The sequence below is a fragment of the Balaenoptera borealis genome (assembly GCF_965194805.1).
Source record: "Balaenoptera borealis genome assembly, chromosome: 7".
Lineage (NCBI taxonomy): Eukaryota > Metazoa > Chordata > Mammalia > Artiodactyla > Balaenopteridae > Balaenoptera > Balaenoptera borealis.
This window is the reverse complement of record NC_138864.1, coordinates 72,583,382-72,603,683: the sequence shown is the minus strand read 5'-3', so window position 1 is coordinate 72,603,683 and position 20,302 is coordinate 72,583,382. Positions and strand designations below refer to the sequence as shown.

The window sequence follows — 20,302 nt, the reverse complement described above, 5'->3', positions numbered from 1 at the left end:
TATGGGTTGTCATCTTGATATCCAGCCCAGTTGAGCCTTCAGAGGACTGCAGTCCCAGCTGATATCTTACTAGAACCACACGTGAGACAACAAAAGCTGAGCTTTTCCTGAATTATCATAAAATCATGAGCAAACTAAAATGATTATTTTCAGCTGCTAAGTGTGGAATTTATTATGCAGAAATAATAACCAGTAATAACCAGGATAGGTAGAGAAGAGATGTGAAAATTGGAGAATTACAGCAGTGAAATGGAAACTGTTAAGAGAGAAACAGGTGGAAATTCTAGAAGTGAAAAGTCTAATATAAGACATGAACATTCATTTGATGGGTTGGTAACTGGACATGAGAAATGAAAGGATTAGTTAACTTGAAGATGAGTAAATAGAACTTATTTTAATGAAGCAAAATGATTATATATAGAACATATATGGTATATTGTCTATGCCATTCCTTAGACTCAGAATTCCTCAGCAGGATTAAGTTGCAGTAACCCAGGGTGGTAATTTATCTGATAATGCACCTTTCATTGCGTCCTTGCCTTCTCTGTATAACTTCCCTACCATCCATTAAATTGCTTGCACTTGAATCCTTGTCTTAGGACCTGCATCTGAGGAAACTCAAATTATACATGTGTTATCTTGTAAAAGGTGACAAAAATCCTAGGAAGTCAATTCTATCATAAAATCTTCTTAAAACTTTTTAAAGTTGAGGAAATGAAATATTAGAGAGGTTACAGAACTTGGCCAAGGTCATATAGCTAGGAAGTATATGAAAAAGACACTAGAGCTTGCTCTTAACCATATTTGATAGTAAGTTCCATTGTGTAGCATTGTACAGTTTACAGAGTGCTCCCAACACATTATCTTGTCTTTAGAACAAGTCAGTGAGATGGGCAAAGCATATACTTCTGTTCAGATTTTTTTTTTAATCAGATGAAGAAACTAATTTAAAAAAGAAAGTGACTTATCTAAACTAACACAGAGATCTAGGGGCAATGCCAAGACCAGAGCTAGGTCTTCTGACTTCGAATTCCTTGTCTGCTGTACCACGTTTTAGGACTACAATTAAATGAAAGATGCTACTCTATATTTCAATCATCCCCTTGCTATTTTCTCAAATACTTCTGAAGTTGAATGACAATTCCTGAAATTCTTTTTAAAATCTAGAATGTTGAAAATGTAATCTTTAATCATAGTTTTTTAGCTCAAGATTTTTAGAAAATTCTAAGGTGATGTTGCTTATGTCTATTTACGTATTCTCAAATATGACTAAGCCCTGTGGATGCATTTGTTAGAAATCGAGGTCAAGGTGACAATGTTAATCACATCAAGAGGCAACATGTGCAGTGATTAAACCCATAGACTCTGGAGCTAGATTGCTCACATTGGGAAAGTTGTCTAACCTTTCTCTCCCTCAGTCTCCTTATTTGCAAAATGGAATTAATAGTAGTATTTACATCATTGGATTGTGAATATTTGAAAAGTTAAAATACATGAAAAGCAGTTAGAATAGTACTTAATATTTTGTTTTGTGTCCCATCTGGTTGAGCTTTCCATTCTTCAGAAAAGGAGTTATGATGTCAAAAAAAATGGTCTTTAGTGACCAACTCTTGGGTGTATATCTTGTTTGAGCAATTTTGAGGGGATATTTTCTTCTACCATATGATTTTAAAGGATAACATAGAATTAGAGTGGAACTTGGTAAAAATCTAAATAGGACATCAGATGCAGGGCCAGGAAAAATGGGACACCATTGGATGGGAAGATGAATGTTAACCAATGGTAAACATTGTGCTGTGTAAGCTTCATTAATGGGAATACATTTCTTTAAGGAAAAACAAGTTCAGAAAAAAGAGGTAATTAAAAGACGTACTCATGAACTTTGGGCAGAATCAGGAAAAGAGGTCTGATGAAAAATAACTTCCTTATATTCCTGCCATAGAGCCTGGAAAGTTCAAAATTCTACAACAACTACTTAAAAATGAATGTGGGCAGGGACTGGGGAGTGGTGTAAATGACAAAGTCAAAGACTACTGGTGAGAGTACGGAAGATTATTTTTCTTACTTAGTGTTTTCTAATGTGCTACAATGTGGTATGTGTAATTCAAATAGTCAAGACCACAAAGAGCATTTAGAACAAAATAAGATTTAGTGATAAGGTTAACTCATCTACTTTAAGGAAGGATACTCATTAGAATTAATCTGATGTAAATGATCAGAGTCACCAATCCCTCATACTGCCTCCAAGTAAAAAAGTTAAATGTTCTCAAAAAGATATTGGGTACTGCTTACCTAAAAGAAATGTTTACTGTTACTCTAAGACCATAATCATTAAACCGTATGGTAATGGAAGAGGTGGTGGCATACATTTATATAAGTATTAATACAAAGTTCATGCACCAGAGAATTTATTAGGTCAATTTTTAAAAATATTACTTTCAAAGATGCCCAATGTCTTTCTACATTTACAAAAAGGCTTATAGAAATAAAACATTCCAAACTTGTTTTAAAAAGTAAGCAAATTTGTTTAAAGTTAATTATTGTAGAGATTTATTAACACTATATTTGGCAAAGTTAGAAGGGGAACCGCCAAAGATTTAAAAGCAGCTTTAAAAATATTCCCACATGATTACGGTAAATGCATGCACAGCTTTTGAAATGAGAACTTTGTTCTTTTAAATAAAATGGCAAGTTAATTGTTCTTAATAATATATCATGGGGAACCACTGACTCTCTGAAGGTTAGTAAGCAAGAATTGAAGAGATGAATATAAACTATCGATTTTGACAAGCACCGATTAGCAACGTCAGTCCATGAACTACTACAGGAGAACACAAGAAACACAAGGAGGGTAACCCATGATATTCGTAAATTTATTCATGACATACATATTAGAAACTAATGCTGTGTTTGGTAGAGTTTATGCATAGCTCTTTAAGAGAGATCTTTCTTTGTTAAACAAATATTGTATTTTAAAATCACCATACAAGAAGATAAAAGTCAATACAGATTCTGACAATGAACGCGGACAAGGACTCAAGAATGGCACAAATGAAAAAGTCAAGGATTGCTAGTGAGATTGTGGAAGACTATTTTTCTTATTTAGAGTTTTCTAATGTGCTAGATCGTGGTATGTGATTAAGAAGCCAGACCTTCAGGCTGCAGCTTTTAAACTATGCACGTATACAGATGGTCAATAGGCACATGAAAAGATGCTCAACATCGCTAATTATTAGAGAAATGCAAATCAAAAACTACAGTGAGGTACCACCTCACACCAGTCAGAATGGCCCTCATTAAAAAGTCTACAAATAACAAATGCTGGAGAGGGTGTGGAGAAAAGGGAACCCTCCTACACTGTTGGTGGGGATGTAAGTTGGTGCAACCACTGTGGAAAACATGATGGAGTTTCCTTAGAAAACTAAAAATGGAATGTATGATTTAGCAATCCCACTCTTGGGCATATATCTGGGCAAAACTATAATTAAAAAAGATACATGCACCCTTATGTTCATAGCAGCACTAGTCATAATAGCCAAGACATGGAAACAACCTAAATGTCCATTGACAGATGAGTGGATAAAGAAGATGTGGTACATACATACAATGGAATATTACCCAGTCATAAAAAAGAACAAAATAATGCCATTTGCTGCAACATTGATGTAACTAGAGATTATCATACTAAGTGAAGTAAGTCAGAAAGACAAATACCATACGATATCACTTATATGTGGAATCTAAAATATGACACAAATGAACCTATCTGTGAAACGGAAACAGAACAGAACAGAAACAGACATAGAGAACGGACTGGTGGTTGCCAAGGGGGAGGGGGTTGGGGGAGAGATGGAGAGGGAGGTTGGAGTTAGCAGATGTAAGCTTTTATATCTAGGATGGATAAACAGCAAGGTCCTACTGTATAGCACAGGGAACTATATTCAATATCCCATGATAAACCATAATGGAAAAGAATATTTAAAATATGTATATATATATATATATAACTGAATCACTTTGCTATACAGCAGTAATTAACACAACTTTTAAATCAACTATTCTTCCAAAAAAAAAAAAGATAAAGCATGCAAGTATATACAGTCCTATGGGACTGCAAGCCTATACCTCATTGGTCACCATCTTGAGGTGTCCCCTGGGCAGCAATCCCCAAATCTGGGGCTCAAGATGAGTGTCTAAGCTCCTGTCTGGGAGATACCTGCCAGCTATAGTGAGGCAGAGGGAGAGGCAAAGATGACGGTGCACTAGCCTACTTCCCTGAGAGCACATCCACGTCCACAGGGCCCTACAGGTGTGCCCGACCCTCAGGCCAGAGCTCCAGGGCCGGCAAAGAGGCCGCCTTCACAGAGAGCCTGCGGGCGCCTCCGACTGCTCTCTGCGCACTGCCCTGCCCCGGGTGGTAGCCTGCCAAGAACCACCTCGCAAATTGCCACGCCCACATGGGACCCAGGAATGCAAGCCACGCTGGCCACCAGAACCCGGCGATCAAGTAGTGCCCCCCACCCGGCCCGGCGGCCGTAGACTGGGCGCCAGACGCACGTAAAAGCTCCAATCCGGGGATCCCGGCCCCCGGAAGCGGCGAAGGGTGAGCGAAAATGGCGGCCGCGAGTCTCCCCCGGAGAGTGCCAGCAGGCCCCTAAATGCCGCTCAGATCAGATGCCTACCCCCGCCAACACTCCAAACAACCAAATGGGCCTCCCCTACACCAAGTCCGGCACCCTGGATTGGCGCTTCGCCCGGGGCCTTGTGGCTGGTGAGTCCCAGCGCGTGAGCCCTTTAAGAGCCACGGCCCTAGAGCCTCGTGGAGCGTGGGGCTCGTGGACAGAGCCCTGTTGGTTTTCAACGCTGCGTGTTTTGAGGGCCGTCTCTCAGGTGCAGGTGTTAAAAGTGGCGGGTGCCCCATGTGGGGTTCAAACCCTTTTCTCCTCAGTGAGCAGCTGCGGGTCTCCACACAGGGGTGGCGGAGGCGGGGCTGGTGGGGTTTGCGGCGAGACTGTGACCCAGCCTCTCTTACCTGCTTCGATGTGGACCGTAGGAGTGGCTCAGCCAGTTTTTACGTTTTTTCAGAGGATGTTGTTCCATATGTAGCCATAGACTTGTTGTGTCTGTGGGAGGAGGTGAGTTCAGGGTCCTGTAAGGTCGCCATCTTTAATCGGAAGCTTGTCAATCTCTTAATTGAAGCCGGTTGTCTACCTGAGACTTGAGCGTATATTGATGAAAATGATAATTTTAATAATCTTTGGTTCTTCTGAAGGGTTTTCTTCATTTACCAAGCAAATGGGAGTAGGGAAAAGCTGTGACAATCTGTGAGAAGTTTATCATATTATGGGTTCCATGTCCTAACTTCCTTTAAAACGAGGACTCATCATAAAATGATTACGTTATTAAAGGAGTCCATCACACCAACTCCATGAATCTTTCCCCAGAGATATAAGCTTCATAAGTGAAATCAGTAAGCTGATGAGAGTATGGCTACACGCCTAACATGTTTTTATAATTTTTCAAAACTTCCACTTGTGGGAATTACTTATGATCTATTGTTATCTCAGCCTCCAACTTGAAGAGTCAAGAAAGTTGAAGAGCAAATTTTTCAAGAGGTAGGATTACCTTAAGAGAACATACGTTCAACATTTGTTATAAGAAAGTCCAACATCTGTCCCAGTGGTTCTCATTTCTTGGGTTTAAGGAATCATGATTATAAACATGGCAGTGAAAGCCAAACATTATGGTATATTTAGAGGCTGAAGGCAAAGTGCCTTGAGATTACAGTGGTATCAATTATAGTCTTCTTTAAACAGTCTGGCATCAAAGATGGAAGTAAATTCTCTAAATTAGTAATTGATGAAAACAATATTTGGATTCCCCCCGCCCAGTGGCTTGTGGGATATTAGTTCCCTGACCAGGGGATTGAGCCCAGGCCCTCGGCAGGGAAGCACGAGTCCTAACCGCTGGACTGCCAGGGAATTCTCCCATTTTTTAAATTTTTTAAATTTTTTTACTCACAGTATTCCTCTTAAAATTTGTCTCAATAGAACCATGTGTCCTTCACGGTTATAAGATAGTTTTGTTTGTTTGTTTCCCTGGAAGTTGTGCTTTAAGTGTCATATTCCAATACATACAGAGTCCACAGGGTGATGAATGTTCAAAACTGGATTCTCTGACACGTTCAGCTCGTCCCCATGCTTTCGCCTTCTGGCTTTGATTCTTAGTTCTGTACTCTCTTCACTACCCTTTCTTTCTGTCAGCCCCTAGAGCTCTCTGTGCTTTTTAATTTTTTGGTTCCTGCTGAAAAGTCTATCTTCTAACCTGGGTTGTTAGTCATCCTCAGTCACTTCTTATTCTGTCATTGCATAGGGGGTGGGAGAGAGGGTTTTCAGATGTTGAAAACCGAGGAGGAAGGAACAGAAACCTCCCTGATGTCATTCTCGCAAAGTGAAGAATCTGAAAGACTAATTAGTAGTATTCCTTTACTATTGCAGATAAAGATTGTCATTTATTTCTTTATTATGTTGATTAATAAAAGTTCTGGTGATATAGCATTAAAAATATCTATCTTTCCTTAAGGAGCTTTTATTTACTTTTTTTTTTTTAATGTTGGAAGAATGTCTCTAATCCACCCTGGGTTGCATTACAAAAGGCCCCTTTATAACCTCCTTTTATAATGTTGGTCTCTATATTCTTGGGCTTTCCTCTATTACTCTAGCCTTTGTATAAGGCTATAGAAAATAGTCACGTAGGGGTGGGATAGGTTTTTGGACTTGCTTAGTCTTACTACTGATGCCTGCCAACCCACATATTTTAGTTTGCTTGACTCTTACTTTACTAAACTTCTCAGATGGCAACTGCTTATCTGGAAACAACTTTTTACCTGTCACTATATTTTACAAATCCTATGCCGTTCTTGGCTAGGCTTCCCTTCCCTGTAACTAGGTTTCTATCCATTCCCATTCCTGCCATTGGCTTTAGCCCTGTCCTAGCGGCTGAATATATTTTCTCATATGGTTCTTCAAGTACTTCTATAACATTTAATCTTTTGGATCAAGATACGTTCTCAAGACAAGAGAATGAGAACATTAAAAATAGCCTTGATTTTGGAATCTAGTACATGCAAATACAGAACCAAAACTTTTTTCCTTATAAACCAAGCTTGAATTCTTTGGTGATGGTAGTGGACAGCATGTGTCTGCAATCTTTTCTGGTGATGAAACTTTTTCTGTGATTAAGTGAGGATAGCTCTCCCTTTCTGGCCACGGAGGGACAGGGAACATGGCATAGATCAGGCAAATCAGAGTAACGTATCTCGCGGGCCACTTTGATTGTTCAGCCATAGGCATGTGACCTACTCAGGCTGATCAGAGTCTCTCATTCTTTTTTTTTTTCAGCTATAAGTGTTAGTGAAGGCTCTGAAAAACAGAGCCATTAGCCTCTACGTGTGGGATATAGGGATTACCACTGATCATCTTATTTATTCTGAAGAAACCAAAGAGAAGGCCAGTAGAGACAGGAGGTTCTAAGAGATGGCCAAAGAGGTAGTATCCTCTATCTAGCCATGCTTGAAACCCCAGGACCTAGCTACATTTCCAAACTTCCCGATGGTATGAATTAATACATAAATGCCTTTTCTTACCAAGCTACCTTGAGTGGGTTTTCTACTACTGGCAATCTAATGAGTCAAATTTGACATTGTAACACACAAATTGAACCATTTATAATGTTATTTTCCATCTGAAACCAGGGAGTTGTCTTGCTTCAGATAAAGGAACAATATAGGAGACATGAATTTGTATCTGAACTAGCTAAGATAAAGAATCCAACATAGCAACAAGGAGAATAAAGAAATGTTTTTTCAAGAGACTCATACCACAACCACAGAGAGGTATTTCTATATGCATTTTCCTCGTGACTCTACTTGTTACATAACCAGGGAAATGGAAGAATTAACTTCATTTAGTGGGGCAAACTAGGAGGGTCAGAATCTTTCTAGGATTAGATATTCAGATTTGAATGGGCAGGGAGGTAGAGAAGTACAAGGAAGAGAAAATGTGGAACCAGCTGGATATTAGTAAGAAATTCCAGTCTATTACGTAGACAAATACTTAGAATAACCACTTTTAAAAAAAAATTTTTATTTATTTATTTATTTATGGCTGTGTTGGGTCTTCGTTTCTGTGCGAGGGCTTTCTCCAGTTGCGGCGAGGGGGGGCCACTCTTCATCGCGGTGCGCGGGCCTCTCACTATCGCGGCCTCTCTTGTTGCGGAGCACAGGCTCCAGACGCGCAGGCTCAGTAATTGTGGCTCACGGGCCTAGTCGCTCCACGGCATGTGGGATCTTCCCAGACCAGGGCTCGAACCCGTGTCCCCTGCATTGGCAGGCAGACTCCCAACCACTGCGCCACCAGGGAAGCCCAGAATAACCACTTTTATTGGCTATAATGGCTTTTAATATGTTCTATGCCCTATGCACACCACACATCTCTATTCCTTGCAACAAGTCTACAAGTATTAATAATTCTATTTTACAAGAAGGAAACTGAGGCGTAGAAAGTTGGTGAAAGCCATAGAGTTAAGGGATAGAAGTAGAGTTTGAACTCGTATCTTTTGAATTTTAAAATACAAAGTTTTGTTTTTCTTGCTACACCAATCTACTCCCTTGAAACAGGGACACCAAAGAGTGCACTGACTGTCAATACATTGACTTCATCAGGTTCTAGCAGAAGGTCTCGAGGTGGGCGGGAAAATCATTGAAACGGCCATCCTACGTTTGGCTGTCTCCTTCAATTAAAAGAATATGTCTGCTGAAAGGTGATCAGCATAGTTTCCTAGTTTAGGCGACGGACTGTGGAGCCAGTCTCCCTGGATGCAAATTATGGCTCCAGCACTTGCTAGTTTTGACATCTTAGACAAGCTATTTAACCTCTTTGTGTTTCAGATTCCCTAGTTTTAAAATGGGGCTATTAATAATATATACCTCTTAGGATTGTTATAAGAATAAAATATGTTAATGTTGGTAAGTTCTTAGCACTGGATGCATAGTAAGTGCTACATAAATGTTTATTAAATAAAATAAAAGCCAGAAGGCATAAGTGTTGTGGTTTAATATTAGAGTGTGTTTATCTTTGAATTGGTTCCTCCAGGTCAGGATTTCTCAAGTTTGACACCATTTTCTTTTTTTTTTTTTTTAACGGTAGAAGTATGTAATACTTTATTTTTTTTGACACTATTTTCATTTTGGGCTGGATTATTCTTTGATGTGGAGGCTGGCCTGTGTAACGCAGGATGTTTAGCAGCACCCCTGGCCTCTACCCACTAGATGTCAGTAGCACCTCCCCCATGTGACAACTAAAGTTATCTCCAGACACTGACCAGTTTCCCAATGATGAGTGACGAAATTGTCCCCTTTGAGAATCATTGCTCTATAAATAAGAGTTAATAGCTATAAATCTTGGATTTATATACAATTATTTGTACTTACAAAATTATAAAGTGGAGCCAATGACTACGTGTCACTACTACTACAGACATTTCAGAGTCAAAACTCAGAATCTTGTTAGAAAAGTTCTTAAAGGAATGAGATGTTGTCACCAGTTTGCTATAAAGCCTGCTGAAGTTCATCACTCTTTTCTAAATATTGTTATTTCTGTATTTGGTGTCCTCTGGTCTTTCCATTTCTTTGTGCATTTCCCCTCTGTGCCCTTCTCTGTGTAGCAACACCACATGTCTACCAGCAGGTGGTATCCATGAATAATGGGATCTACATCCTTTCCTTTGCAGGCATGCTCAGATTACCTCTCCCACGTTGCTGTGCTAAGGCTTAGATGCAGAGAGTTCTGTAGGGGTATTCTAGTTCTTTCCTCTAACTTGGGGAAAAAAAGTTTTCAAATAGAATTTTGCCCTTCCTTATTGTGAAGGCTGCTTGCTAAAACTTTATAGTGCAGCAGATATTATGTATGTATAACTCTACGATACGAGTTGGATGCCATTACTTGTAAGCAGAATATTAGAGGCATTTGCTTTGCAGGATATTTAGAATCCTGCTACTTTGGGTACCCAGATTGTGTTATTTCAGTCTCCTTCACTGACCACAAATTACTGCATCCACAATGCCATGTGTCAGTATGGGGACTGGCTTAAGCAGATAAAAAAAGAAGACTGAATATCTTTACCTACTGCATTTTAAATACCCATAAAAGCACACTGTATCCTCTATTTGTATATCACAGTCATACCATTGAAGCGTTCCAATTCTAGTAGTGAATTATAATCGTATAGAAATGAATCATTTTCATATGCCACAGGGTATTTAAAGGTATCCATTCATTATAAAGACTCAAATTTCAGGAAAATGTATATTAGTAATATTGTAGTTTATAAAATTTTAGGATATTACATTTTGTCCTTTCTCATGCAGCAGACTTGAGTCTACCAAATTTGCCTTCTCTGGATTTTAAATTCTGATTCTTAATTCATCATAGGGGAAACTACATCCCCTGTATTGTATTGCCTAAATAGATCAGACCTGCTCTTTGGAAAATGGATACAGTAAAACTTCAGAAATAATGCTGTCATTTCTGAGCCAAAAAGGCAGCATTAAAAGCAAAAGTCTTTCCGGGAAGCAAAGTGAGGATTAATAATCAAAGAAAAGTTGAAGGGTAGGATTCTAAATTAATTTAATTCATCTGACACTTTGGAAGGATTTTGCTGTTTCACTTCCCTTGGGCCACTTCTATACTGGTTATAAAATCAGGTTGAGCCAATCATTTCCTCCAGCTTCTCAATCTATATCTGACCCTGTTTTCCAATCAATATTGTACTGATTGGTATTAATCTTGTAGAGAGCTAAAATGACTGGTTCAACTGCACCTTGGTTTGATCAATTGTTAGGTATAGATCTAGTGTTAAGAGTTCTGTTCCTCATGAAATTATGATCAAACAAATGATCCCCTAATAGAACTTTGACAGCTTAGTAATAATAGTAAAATTAGTAAAATAAAGGGAGGCTTTATTAACTAATATGCACCAGGAAATTTTAGACATGTTTTTATTTTTAAAATTATTAGAAGTTTGGAAAATACTTTTTTAATATTGAGTTTTACTTTTCTGAAAAATTTTGTGTTAATGTCCATTGCTGTTTTTTTCTCTTTGGTTGTTTGACTTTGTTCTTATTGATTTACAGAATCTCTGTCTCTCTCCCACCTTAACCCCTGCTCCCGTCTTCCAATGTCTTATTTTGTTATTTGTAATATCACAATTTCTTTTTTGTGTGTTATTTTAAAAACAATTAGAGTTAAATTTTATTTTCCCCACAATAAAAACAGTTACATCTTCTTCAGTATTAAATAAATAATACATCTCTAACGTATTAAAATGATACATACAAATATAAGAAAGTTAAGATCTCCTGAAGTCTCACCATCCCTAAATAACTACCACTAACATTTTAGCTCGGCTTTTAATGCATCTTTCGTGCATTCATTCACACCCACAGACATATAATTTTACATATAATTGGATCCTATAACTTTCCCTCTTTCTCCTTCCTTATCACCCCCATTTCCATCTTCTATAATTCTAGGTAAGGCACGTTAATAACCTCAGTCTTCAAGTCAGCAATGACATATCAAATCCTCCTTATGCTTTGAAAATCTGACTGTCTCTTCTGTGACTAGCTGAAGAAAATTCTCTGCTTTTAAATGTTCATGTGATTTGGTCAGATCCACCTCGATATCTGCCTGTAACATAACCTAATCACTGGAGTAAAATTCATCATATTCAAGGTCCCAGGAATTATAGAGAGCATGTGTAGAGGGGGGTGGTAATTCTTGGGGGATATTTTAGAATTCTGCTTACCACAGTCTGCCATCTGACTCCCAAAACTTCAAGCCCCTGTCAAATGCGCAACACATTCATTCCCTCCCAAGGATTCCATGGGTCTCTCCCCCCATTACAGCACTGGGTCAAATCTAGAATCTTCTCTAAATCTCATTATCTCAAAATCTCAACATTTAAGTTATCTAAATCACATGCAAATGAGGCCCCTGGGTATAATCCTTTAAGTGTGACTCTTGGGGCACAATTAATCTTTGTATGGACCTGTAAAGCTAAAAGGCAACTTGTATAAGCCCAACACCCAACACTCCCTACATACAATTGTGGGACAAGTATAGGCTAACAAATTATAGGCATTCTAAATCAAAAAGGGCAAAAATGGAAGATAAAAAAGAATCATTGGTCCAATGCAGTTCTGAAATTTAGCCAGGGAAACTGTAGCCTGAGTTCCTTGATAAGGTTTCAGGTTGGGAATAATCCTTCACAGCTCTCTGCTCTGCTCCTGAGCTCTCATTTGTGGTCTGGAGTGTGTTGGTGATGCTCTTTCTGCTTTGGGTTTTACCCTGTTAGTCATATTTCCTTTTTTATGAAAGATAGCATGTGCAGGTATCTGAGTAATTTTATCAAGCTGCTTCCTTCCAGTAGAAATTGGGCATCCAACAGCTTCCTTTCTTTTTCTATTCTCTCTGTTCCTTTAAAATTTTCTCATGAACTTTTATATTTTACATTTATTTTTTGCATTTATATTTTTTGAGGAACATTGTTCTGTAGTTTCTGGTGATATCTTTGTCTAATTTTTGATATCACAATAAGGCTCACCTCATAAAATAAGTTGGGATGTATTTCTTACTCTTCAATTTTTTGAAAGATTGTGTGTAAAACTGGTATTTCTTACTTAAATATTTTGTAGAACTCACCAGTGAAGCTGGTTTTCTTTGTGAGAAAGTTTTCAAATATGGATTCTGTTTCTTTAATAGGTATAGATTTATTCAGGTTATGTACTTTTTCTTGAGTAAGCTTTGATTATTTGTGTCTTTCAAAGGATTTTTTCTTTTAATCTAAGTGTTCTAATTTATTGGTATAAGTTGTTCACAATGTTTATAAGATCTGTAGTGATTTCCTTGCTTTCATGCCTGGTACTGATAATTCGTGTTTTTCTTTTTTCCTGACCAGCTTTACTAGAGGTCTTCAATCTTATTGATCTTTTTAAAGAACAAATTTTGATTCCATTAATTTTATTTATTGGTGTTCTATTTTCAGTTTTGTATTTATTTTTTCCTTTCTTCTGCTTGCTTTGGGTGTAATTGACTGTCCTTTTTCTAGTTTATAGTGGAGAAGTTTGGATCATTGATTTGAGACTTTTCTTTTTTTCCCCCACAATGTATACATTTATTAAATCATCACATTGTACAAACTAAAGAATCATGTTGTATAACCTAAACATGTATAATTTAAAAAAATTTTTATTTAACATATAGTTGATTTACAGTGTTGTGTTAGTTTCTGCTGTACAGCAAAGTGTATCAGCTATACATATATATATATCAACTCTTTTTAAGATTCTTTTCCCATATAGGTCATTACAGAATATTGAGAAGAGTTCCCTGTGCTATATAGTAGGTCCTTATTAGTTACCTATTTTATATACAGTAGTGTATATTTGTCAATCCCAGTCTCCCAATTTATCCCTCCCTCCTCCACCCCACTTTGCCCCCTGGTAACCATAAGTTTGTTTTCTACATCTGTGAGTCTATTTCAGTTTTGTAAGTAAGCTCATTTGTACCTTTTTTTTTTTTTTAAGATTACACATATGAGCAATATCACATGATATTTGTCTTTCTCTATCTGACTTATTTCACTCAGTATGACAATCTCTAGGTCCATCCATGTTGCTGTAAATGGCATTATTTCTTTCCTTTTTATGGCTAATATTCCATTATAGATAGATATATTCCATTATACACACACACACACACACACCATATCTTGTTTATCCATTCCTCTTTCGATGGACATTTAGGTTGCTTCCATGTCCTGGCTATTGTAAATAAGTGCTGCAGTGAACATTGGGGTGCATGTATCTTTTTGAATTACGGTTTTCTCTGGATATATGCCCAGGAGTGGGATTGCTGGGTCATATGATAGGTCTGTTTTTAGTTTTTTAAGGAACCTCCATACTGTTCTCCATAGTGGCTGTACCAGTTTACATTCCCACCAACAGTGTAGGAGGGTTCCCTTTTCTCCACACCCTCTCCAGCAAGTATTGTTTGTAGACTTTTTAATGATGACCATTCTGACCGGTGTGAGGTGATACCTCATTGTAGTTTTGATTTGCATTTCTCTAATAATTAGTGATGTTGAGCAGCTTTTCATGTGCTTTTTGGCCATCTGTGTGAGACTTTCTTTTCTTTTTTTTCTTTTTTTTTTTTAATTTTATAGCTACTTTTATTTTTATTTATTTATTTATTTTTGGCTGTGCTGGGTCCTCGGTTCGTGCGAGGGCTTTCTCTAGTTGCGGCAAGTGGGGGCCACTCTTCATCGCGGTGCGGGGACCGCTCTTCATCGCGGTGCGCGGGCCTCTCACTATCGCGGCCCCTCCCGTTGCGGGGCACAGGCTCCAGACGCGCAGGCTCAGTAGTTGTGGCTCACGGGCCCAGCCGCTCCGCGGCATGTGGGATCCTCCCAGACCAGGGCTCGAACCCGTGTCCCCTGCATTAGCAGGCAGACCCCCAACCACTGCGCCACCAGGGAAGCCCTTCTTTTCTTATATAAGCATTTAATGACTAAAATTTCCTTGTAAGTATTGCTTTAGCTGCATCCCAAAGATGTTGATGTGTTGTGCTTTTATTATGAATGGTTCAAAATGTTTTCTAATTTTCTTTGTGATTTCTTGACCCATGACTTGTTTAAATGTAAGTTGTTAAATTTCCGGATATCTGGAGCTTTTCTACATTTATTGTTTTTGGTGATTTGTAATTGAATTCCACTTTGGTCAGGGACATACTATATACAATTTCCATCTTTCAAATGTTTTAAAGATTTATTTTATGGCTCATCATATGGTCTCTCTCTACGTACATTTTATGAGCACTTCAAAATAATATTCATCTTCAGTTATTGGAGGTGGTGCTATATAATTGGCAATTAGGTTAATGTGGTTATTTTCCCCCTAGTTTTAGTGAGATATAATTGACATATAACATTGTATAAATTTAAGATGTTCAACATGATGATCTGGTATACATATATATGTGAAATGATTACCACAATAAGGTTACTTAACATATCCACCACCTCACCCAGTTACTATTTAGGTTGATGTGGTTATTAGTGTCATTCAGTCTTCTGTGTCTTTGCTGATATGTATTCACACCTTTACTATTTTTGGTTTTTAAAATTTCTTTTTGTAGATTCAGTTGCTCTCTAGAGTATTTTTCTTTAGTACTTCTTGTAGTGCAGTTCTGTGAGCTATAAATTCTCTGTTTTTGTTTATATGAAAATTTATTTATTTTACCTTGGAGTTTCTCTTCCCAGGTTATAGAATTCTTAGTTGACAACTTTTTTCCTTCAGCCCTATGACTATATCATTTCAGTATCTTCTGGCTTGGAGAGTTTCTGATAAGTCATCTGTTATCTAATCATTGTTATTCTGCATATAATGTGCCATTTTTCTCTGCTGCTTTCAAGATTTTCTGTTTATCTTTGGCTTTCAGCAGTTTGAGTATGATGTGTCTATGAAGAGCTCTTATTTTTATTTTAAAATCTTGCTTGGAGGTTGTTGGGTTTTCTGGGTATGACACTAAGTCAAGAAAAGCAGCAACCTCACAGATCTGGCTCCATATTGTCTACCTTTCAGGAGTAGATTTCCTTTGTGGTCTCTGTTAGCTTTTCCTTTGTGTCCCTTGGGATATACTCCGTCATGCTTACTGTAGTTGTTAACAGTGATTTGGGCAGTTTATACTTTGAATTTTGGTTTTACTTCTCTTTGGTTCTTACACTGGCATGATTCCCCCTTTATACCAGCTTCTTTCCCAGGTCTGAACTCTGATTTCTGGAACTTTACCTAGTAAAGCTCTGTTTTATTTTGTTTCGTTTTTCACACTGCCGTTTTCTTCCCATTGCCAAGTCCTTCTAGGACTCCTACTAACTTATAATAGGTTTTGTCTTTATACATTCTGTATTTCCTAATACTTTTTTAATATTTTCTATGCCTAAGTCAATATCTAGCTCCCAATTTAATAACTTTTATTTAAGCTGTATCTTTTTGTGGTTTAACTTTTCATTATGTTTTAAATTTTGTTACATTTTTTCTATTCTGTTTCATATTCTTATTTTATATCTTTAATTTACTATACATATTTATTCTGTGGTGTTGATTCAGTAGTTACAGTGTCTGATGGCTTTGGGAGGGAGGGTCTCATCCCAGTGTTGTTGTGATAAATGACATGTCTTATGCAGGGCTCCAGCTCCACTGCCTCTTTTAAAATGATGTAAATGCCTGTCCCTCCTGAACTTTGAACTACGAGTGACAAAACCCAGCACTGGTCTATTCTGTAAAAGGATATAAGTGCCCTTTACAGAGATGCAATGTAGTACTTGTTTCCTTGTTTGAGCCACACAGAGAATCCTAGATAAATATATAATACATGTTTTAAATTCGATTATTGGTGGTGACAGGTGATTTTGATCAAAACTGGATTAAATAGTCATACTTAAGTGGTTTTTACTTTTAATCAGAGTTAAGCAGAAGCAAATGACAACCTCATTTATAGTCAGAACAACAGAAAGGAAATTAGCTCCTCATCTAAGACTTTAGGAAATAAAGCCAAGTAATTATTGTAGGAATAGGGATGAAGTGTCAGTTCCTGTATTGTCCAATATTTTTTCTCCTGCATAATTATTCTGACTTAGACTGCTCAATGAGCTATAGACACAAATCTTTCTTGGAGGAAGCAAGCTTTAATTTGTTTGTAGTTTATTTCGGGTTCCCATTCTTGGAAAGGAAAATGTGTCAATTTATATTTTCAAGTTTCCGATCTAATTTATATGTATACAAGTTACTATCAATATAGATTTTATATTCTTTGTAATTTGTCTTCTTTTCTATACAAATAACATCAAAATCTGCCTTTACCTTGGTCAATAAATCACATTACATTTTACAGGTATCTTAGAAAAAAAATGCCCTACAAAAATCTTTTTAATCATTAAGGCATTTTCCTTTAATTTAATGGGTTGGATAAAACAATATACTTGTTTTATCCATGAAACCTAGGTCTTACTTGGTAATATTGCTTGGTAACTCTTAGCAGTATTTTAAATTCCCTGAGTTACAGTTTCCTCATTGTAAAATGAGAAGAACCAAGAAAGAAAATCATTAATGTCCCTAGTAATTTTAACTTTCTGTATTAGAGACAGACTTATTGAGTGTAAAATAAGTAATACAGACTTATTGAGTGTAAAACACCTGTGACTATTCTCATTTCCTTTCTAGCTTCTCACATACTTTCTAATTCTTTTTCAGTGCCCCAGAGATCCAAACTGTTCTTATTCCTTTTCTGAACTGTAGCCCACCTAGACTAGTGACTCTCAAATTACATACTTCAAATCTCTGGGTGCCTGTAGAGTTATTGGAGTTGTAAAGAAAATGTAAATCCTTAAATGCTTCAAATATTTCCTATTGATTGAAAGTGGCTCGTATGTATGCACTTTAATTTTTCAAATACAAATAGATGTTCCTGTGATTAGTAAAATTAAAATAATTAATTTTAAATATCCATTAAATTAAAGGAAAATACCTTAATGATTAAAAAGATTTTTTTGCAGTGCATTTTTTCCCTAATGGATGTATGTAAAATTTAATTTATGATTTATTGACCAAGGTAAAGGCAAAAGTTTTTTTGTCATTCTGTGTTTTCTGAACAATGTATAATTAAAACAAAACTAGTCTCATATGGAGATATTTAGAAATTTTGGTTTTTGATAATGTCAGGAATAATAACCATTCTTATACTATTTCATTCTTTTTTTTTTTTTTTTTTTTCAATATGGGTTGCTTCTGAAAATAAATCCATATGTCAGTTTTTGGTAAGCCTTCCTGGAAAATTACTATAGGAAAAAGAAGGTAACAATTTGATATCTACTCTATGCCCCATGGCACTTTATATGCGCCTTTACTTTTTTCACTTTTGTCCTTACATGTAATTGATTATGTCTGTCTTCTTCACTGGATTATGGATTACTTGAAGATAATAATTGTTGCTTACTTACCATTGATTTCTCCCATGACATCTAGTAGCATGTCATGGTGCATAGATAGTAAATGCTTAATAATCAGCAGACTGGGAAGCTGCCAATAGATCAGAAAGAGTGAGCAGTCACCTGTTACTGAGAAAGCAGGAGTGACCAAAGGACAAGTCTCCTGATTAGAATATCATTCAATAAAGTTCAGTATTCTGGGCTACCTCAAGAACCATCCCGATACTGAAGGAAATCCAAAGACCTGTGTAGATTCATCTGTTTTCTCTGAGTTTTGTGTGATCAGTTGATTAGATGGGAGTGAGGTTGAGTCTGCCTATGGAAGGTTAGACGTCAGGAATTTGTTACATTTGTTTAATACTTTACAGCTTTCAAAATGCTTTAATTACTGTGTATTTCGGTCAGGTGTTACATGTATATTTTGTATGAAGCCTATATTTACATTTTTCTTGGCTAGATTGATATCTAAGAAATTAAGGGTGTTCCGGAGGATTCCTTGGGTCTTTGATGATGCTCATATCCTAACAACAAGCCTAAATGTAGTTCCAAGAAGAGTATAAAGGGAATACTCACTGAATGATTGAGTGATGGTTTAATGAAAATCAGGATGACTGAGGTAATGTTTTGTCAGATATCCAGAATATCTATAGAATCCATTCTTTTTCTTCCAGAATATCTGCCTACTTTATGACCTGGTTTATTTTATAGTTTACTTAATGGTGTCTTTTCCTCTTATGTATGTTCTCTTAACAAATCCATTTCTCACATTGTTGCTAGTCATTCCTTTAAAGACAGACTTCATCATTTCTGTCACCTGTTTGGAAACCTCCACTGGTTCTCACACCCTGGAGAATAAAGTATAATTCTGTTAGTATGATGTGGGGAGATGTAGTCAGGATTTCTCCAATAACATTTTGAATGATCTTTCTGAGTTCCCTAATTAAAAGATTAAGGGACTTAAGGTCTCCTGTTCCCAGTGGGAGAAACTGCCAGTATCTGCAGATGGTAGGCACCTGGCTTTTTTAGTACTTTTCTGAGCAGCTGGCACTTAAGTTTAGGCTTTTAGATGTGAAAGAAGTTTATTTCAACCCAAACTCTACAAAGACTAGCTCAGCTCGTGCCATAAGAAAATAAAGTCAGTGTGGGAATGGGGCAGGGAGGGAGAAGAACAGTCATATGGCAGGCCCTGCTGCACCCTGTCTCCAGGGAATATCTCCGAAGGATGTCATAGCATGCTGTGAGATGGAGAATCTTTGAAACCATTGCATTTCTGTCCCTGAATTTCAGCCTGTATCAAACCCTCCGAAATACTGAAGGAAAATGAGATTCTTGACCATATACTACAAATATGCCTTTCTCCCTATTTTCATGCTTTTTTTTTCTGTTTTATTCCAAGCTGTTTGCTGTTCCTCCCATATTCTGCACATTTGTACTTTAATTACATCTGTTCACAGTATCTTTTGTAGCTTATTTGCTAGGCAGTCCTACAGCCTTTGGTCACCATAACAATTAAACAGAGCTGTTCCATAGAGCTATTGGTTGTCTACAACACTAAAATCCCATTTCAATTCATTTTCCTTCCAAGGAAGCAAAGTCTGTTTTTTCCTCATCTAAAAAAAATTGTCTCTGTAAGCATACCAATTGGTTGATGGTTTAACCATGAAAATATGATTTATTTACACTGACATGGGCAACCATGTTAGTGGGAGAAGAAACAGGTCTGCAGTATCACAGAGTTCTAAATATGAAAGTTTGAATTTGCATGTTTATACAAAACTCCAACCCTTCTTGTTTGATATATATTTTTTATTCTAGCAGGTTTCTACTCAGCTTTTACTGAGTTGTCTATACAAACTGTCCCCCAAGGTGGTTCCCAGAACTGCCTACTTACATGTTCAAATTAGATTTATAATTCAGATCATTGAACTATCATGTCATTATAAAATAAGGAGTAATTGAATCTTTGAGGATATTTTGTTTGAGCCCTATGCAGTCCTTTCTTGCTAATAATCCTTATGCTAGATGATTATTATCCAAGTGTCTGCAAATTATATTATGCTTCTTTGATCAAAATTGTACAAAAACTCAGATATTTACCTTCCATTGTATCTTATATAGATGCCAACAAAAAAGTCCACGGAGTATACTCAGTGTTAAGGATGGGGTGTGAAGTGACTAGTTTGGCTGAAGCATGAATTAA

At 37.1% G+C, this 20,302-nt stretch overlaps 1 protein-coding gene across 7 annotated transcripts in view; it reads left to right on the top strand.

The window, feature by feature from the left end:
* The window catches only part of GNGT1 (G protein subunit gamma transducin 1), a 293,847-nt gene that overhangs the window by 31,005 nt on the left and 242,540 nt on the right, over positions 1 to 20,302 (top strand). For 4 of the 7 annotated variants that reach the window (XM_082398682.1, XM_082398681.1, XM_082398679.1 and 1 more), the window contains exon 1: positions 4,471 to 4,771. The exons of 1 other annotated variant lie outside the window; for it this stretch is intronic. The gene's annotated coding sequence lies outside the window, so the exon portion shown is untranslated. Of the gene's footprint in view, positions 1 to 4,470; positions 4,772 to 4,859; positions 5,136 to 20,302 lie in introns of those variants that run through there. 2 more of the 7 variants (XM_082398678.1, XM_082398677.1) reach the window with 2 other exon arrangements.